Source organism: Nanorana parkeri, unplaced genomic scaffold (assembly GCF_000935625.1).
Source record: "Nanorana parkeri isolate BGI_ZX_2015 unplaced genomic scaffold, ASM93562v1 scaffold1303, whole genome shotgun sequence".
Lineage (NCBI taxonomy): Eukaryota > Metazoa > Chordata > Amphibia > Anura > Dicroglossidae > Nanorana > Nanorana parkeri.
Window position 1 is genome coordinate 368731 of NW_017307571.1, and position 5472 is coordinate 374202.

The 5472-nt window shown below is 38.7% G+C and overlaps 1 protein-coding gene across 1 annotated transcript in view; it reads right to left on the reverse strand.

The window, feature by feature from the left end:
* The window catches only part of NCMAP (non-compact myelin associated protein), a 53371-nt gene extending 48324 nt beyond the window's left edge, over positions 1-5047 (reverse strand). The window contains exon 1 of the mRNA XM_018569206.1: positions 4721-5047. The gene's annotated coding sequence lies outside the window, so the exon portion shown is untranslated. The remainder of the gene's footprint in view (positions 1-4720) is intronic.
* Positions 5048-5472: the final 425 nt, after the last annotated feature.

Here is a 5472-nt window from a genome sequence, read left to right on the forward strand (position 1 = left end):
CCCCAACCCGGTCACCAAGCTAGTGTGAAGGAGGAAGGGAGGAGCCTCCCTGTCCCTTACTTGGACGCCACTGGTGAGGCATCGAAATCGATGTCCTCAGTGTTTTTGTTTTTGCAGCACTGCTTGTAATTAACAGGCAGCACCCCATCCATGACAGGTTACACAGCGGGGAGGCTGTCCCTGCTGTGTAACCTGTTAGAGGCCAGTCCGAATGGAGAAAAAGCTGTCAGCTTCAGACTTCAAGCTGACAGCTTTTTCCTCCATAATACTAGGTTAGACTCTGCCTCACCTGCCTCCCCTGACCGCATGTCCCTGCTATACAGGTATGTATGAATGTATGGCAGCTTCTTCCCAACAAAGATGCTGTTTGAGTAAGTGAAGAGAGTTTACTTTCTTCCTGTAGTCTCCCTTTAAGTTTCTGTAAAATAGTAAGTATATCAGCATAAGGAAGTAGACACACTATAGTATTCTTAGTATAGTCCTGAACAAAATATATACTACATAGAATTACCGCTAACAGATCACACAATGCACAGCACTTAACAGATCACAAACTGATTAGCCCTTAATATATCACCCCTACATAGTATAGCCCATATTCATTTACATTGCACTGCATAGCCCATATTTAGACACACTAAACAGCATAGCCCATATTCAGGCACATTGCACTGCATAGCCCATATTCAGACATACTTCACTGCATAGCTCATATTCAGATCACTGCAGCATAGCTCTAATTCACTCTGAACAGCTCACACTACGAAGCATAGCCACCATCAACATATCAAACACTGAAAACCGCTTTGCAGATCACACTTACACAACATAGCCTTTACATTGACTCAAAGTTTGACCATACATGATGAATTATGAACAACTAGACTCTCAGAATATTGTCTTCACATTGCATGCATATTCATTGGACTATGCGTGACGAGGGAGCACCCCATAATAAATTAGCAGAGAGCAATACCAAGGCAGTCCAATCAGTGCTCTATTGCGTAGGAAAATTATTCCTGATTCATTTCATGCAACACACAGTCAGTTATGATGAACTTGTGTAATTTCACATATTTAAAAACCATAGTCATTTCCTAATGGCATACATTAACAGGCCTTTCATCTGGTAAAGGTAAAAGAGATGATATGTGCGTTTGCTAGAGATACCGGGGCTTCTAGTTTAAACCAATGTGCTTTGTAATAACAATTTCAGCAACGCACATTGACGCAAGAGTATATGCACGTTGCAGTGCACTGCTATTCATTTTGAATAGTACCCTAACTCATAATAATGTGCACCAAAACGCACGTGCATTGTAGCACACCACAGTTGTGTCATGGCACAACACAACACACATATGTGCACACCCCATGCATTGCGGTGCACTGTGTTATAAAAAATGGTGTAAGTGTGGTTTAATTTGTGTTACAATACATTGGCAACCTAATAGAATAATTGGACTGCCTATGTGTGGCTCTTGGTCCCCAGCAGCCCATAGTCAGTACTTTACTTAGGGACAGTGAAGGAAAATGTTGAGTAAACTGGTTTCCATTAGTTAAATGATTTGGTTTATTTCTATTACACTTGCTTACTTTTTCTGTGTTATTTCATTCTGTGTATTGTTTGTCTTTGAACTTTTATAATGGATATTTCTTAGAATAATATCAAATGTGGTGTCAGTCATTTTTTAAGAGGACTGTAGGTAGCACAGAATTGTAAAGGGACTGTAATAGTAGTGATTTCTAGCAGTCCCACGTAACGTGCCCCCAGTCTCTGTCTCTTGCAACACGTCTGCAGTCTCCAAACAGGCCTGTAATATGTCTGCAGTCCTTGACCATCTCCTGTAGCACACCTGCAGTCTCTGACCTTCTCCTGGTATATGTCTAGTCTCTGACTGTTTTCTGTACCATTACACACTAACAGGGTTATTCACAAAAGGGTGAAGAGTTTGGAGAAGACAGGAGAAGTAAACAATCTAGGACAACTTAGCTGATTAGGAAACATTCTCCAATTCAGCTCACTTTCCAGTTCAGCTATGTTGTCCTAGATTGTTCACTTCTCCTGCCTTCTCCAAACTCTTCATCCTTTTGTGAATAACCCCCCATGGTAATAGTTCTATGTTCTAATATATTATGTTCCTTAAAAAGGAAGCAAACTTCGTTGGAGGGGTTTGTCATAATCCGAAAGTAGATTATGTCACATACCTACCTCCTTCTGTGCTGTCTTCCAGCTGTGACAGGTCCAGGCATCTCCACTCTAGATTCTCCCAGATCCTGCAGTTATGCCGTTTGCCCATTGAGCAGTCACTGATGAGGTTACTCCTGCGCAATTGCACAGGAGTTACATTTTCTTTGACACCTGGCCCATTTACGGAATGGGAAATTAGCCAAGAGTGTACGCAGCATGGCGCGTGCTAGGGTAGAAAGAAATACTTTTTTTGCCCAAAAATCCCCACCTCTCATTTTCTAGAGTTTAATTCCACTTTACGCATCGTAGCCTTAATGGGGTTACAATGACACAGCATAGCCATTACCGAACTACTCTTATGTGGCATAGTAAACATGTGCGATTCGTTTCGTTCCGAATCGAAATTCGGACGAATTTTCGGAAATTCGGACATTCGGATGTATCCAAATTCCGAATTACAGACATAACGAATGCAAAGGAATCCGAATTTCCATTTCCGAAATTCGGTAGCGGTAGTTCGAACGTTCGTTTCGTTTTCTGTTCTTATTCGTTTCTTATTCGTTTCGTTCGTTGGAGCAAAGTGACATTAGAGAAGGAGAAAAATATTTTTTCCCCCTCAAATGTCACTCCCACGCAAACGAACAAGAAACGAATAAGAACAGAAAACGAAACGAACGTTCGAACTACCGCTACCGAATTTCGTCCGAATCCGAATTCCGAATCCGAATTGACTTTCACACCCGAATCCCGAAAAACGGAATAACACAAATCCGAATTTAAAACGAAACTAAACTAAACAAATTTTTTGGCAGTGCACATGTCTATGGCATAGCCCTTTAACAGATGACACATAGCAGAGCCCTTACTTTTCAGACCTCCTAGGGGCTGACCTTTTAAAACTGGCGAATTGAAGTTGTTGCCAATATCAACCAGTCAGGTTTTAACTTTTATTTTATGTTATATTTAAAAAAGAAACCTTATTGGTTACTAAAGGAAAAACTAAATTTTTCTTTTTAAAAGATTTTTATTAAATATTACACTGCCCACAATGCATAAGACAATAACTTGTTTTAAATGGAACAACTCGATTTTGAATTAGCCCCTAATTTTCAAAGAATTTTGGAATAAGCTTTTAGGTGGATCAGTAAAACATGACTTTTTAAAGGATTTGAGGGTGTTCACATAATAAATTGTATGAGAATCCAATCATGTAAGAAAATTTTAAAAAATCCCGGCTTACCGATTTCTTTTCTACATGATTGGATGATCGAAGTGAATATTCACACAATTTATTGAGTGAACATGCTCAAATCTTTAGTAAATCAGCCCGAAGTACAATTTAGGCTGTAAAGTTGAAATATTGTTTTCTCCCTTGACTTTAGATTGAAGTATTATCATGACTTGAATTATGATCTAATTAGTAGATGCAACTTCAATAATATATAACAATATGTATTAGATATATTAGTGCTATTTCATCCATGTTATATAACTTGTCAATCACAAGCCTAGCAAACACTGCATACTATTTAATTATAAGGCAAACATAGTAATTACCAAACACCCTGGCCAACCATTGCTGGGGGGACCCAAAACACAAAAAAATAATTGAAGGTAATAGAAACTGATTTAAAGTGGCTGTAAATGATCTCATAACTCTGCCTTTTACTTCTATACAAAATCAAAACCCCATGTGTAGAGTGGCTGCTTTCATGAAATCACCGTGATCATAATAAACTATAAAGTACAGTCAGTATACTTGGTCAAAATAAAAAATTTAAAATAATACTTTATAAACCTTTAAAACCTAATTACACATGTCAAAGGTATCACTTATGAAACTAGATCTGATTTAAATGTGGGTTTTAACCCCATTATTTTGAGGGGGTCAAAGGTTCAAAATTGTGGTCTGTGCCAAGAGCGCACTCCTATGTTCAAGAAGCTCTACATTCGGATGATCATTAAAGATCTGTGATGTGCTGACGGTCCAAGGGGCATACATGCCCACACTGTTGTCCACATACGCAGCTTGTGATGGCAGCGTTAGTTTCAACTCATCAAGGAAATGCACTTACAATCGGCAAGTGCTTGTAAATTCTTGACCCCCCAATCACCTCATGTTCTTTTCTCCTCAAATGTAATTTAAAGTTATCAGACACGGTCTCTGATTATGTACAATGTAACAGGAACTTTGATACTTACTCATTACAAAAAAATATAGTATCATAATATTGTAATCTTAGTGATCTAGACATTACTAATACGTGGGCATATTTCCTTACTGAGGTTTTTAATTTCAGATGAATTCATTCATTTTCAGGAGTATAAAAACTTTTATCATACAGATTAAACAAAAAGCAGCAATCACTACATTCCATTAGGAGGATTCTAAGAGAGAATATTGAGAACTTGAATATATTGCTAAGTAAACTCCAAAGTTTGATTGATTAACTTCAGTTAAATGTTCATTTCAGGTGTAATGAAAGTTAAATGGAACATTTGTAACTCAGCATGTATAAGGTTACTCACCTCCACTTCCAGCTTAGCAGGCCTATTGATCTTCTTTGCCCTCTGGGTAGAGATTTCTTTTTTTTTTTCTCCGTAGATCAATACCACTTCTTCCTTTTCACCATGATGGTCCCCCTGAATTCAAGCCTTATGTAATACGTTGATGGTAGTCTCTCAATTTCAGCAGAAAATATACCAAGTCCCCTTCCACAAGAGTTTGCTTAGAACGCCATATTGAAACTATAATGTGATCCTGTTTTTCAGGCTCAACCACTCCTTGTTCAGGTGTACTGTGACTTTTTTTTTTTTTGCTGTTTATTAATCTCTCTCTCCTCCTCCTTCACTCCTGTCCAGTGTGTATTCTGTAAATCAGTAGTTGCAGACAGACGGCTGATTCTACTCCCACCTCCCTCTGGGTAATTGCCATGAACCACAGACCCACCCCATGCCGCTTTCAGTATCACTGCTCAACTGTCACGATTTCGCAAAACTTTCTGCAGTTTACTTGCTCCGCAGTCCATCGCTTGTGCCTTTTAAACACCCAAATCCTCAGTTCCTATAATAGGTGTAACTATAAAAAGCTTCTTTGTTCCCTTAAAACGAATATGAATGGCATATTTCTATACAGCAAGAGCTGAAGAGGAAATATGTTATCTCTGAATTCCAAAAAGAAGCCAGTTTCCTAGGATAAAAACCAAATCTGTCACTTGTCAAGCGAGATCACAGCGCTGTACAGCAGAATGAAACGGTGAAGAAAATGCTTTTCATTCTGA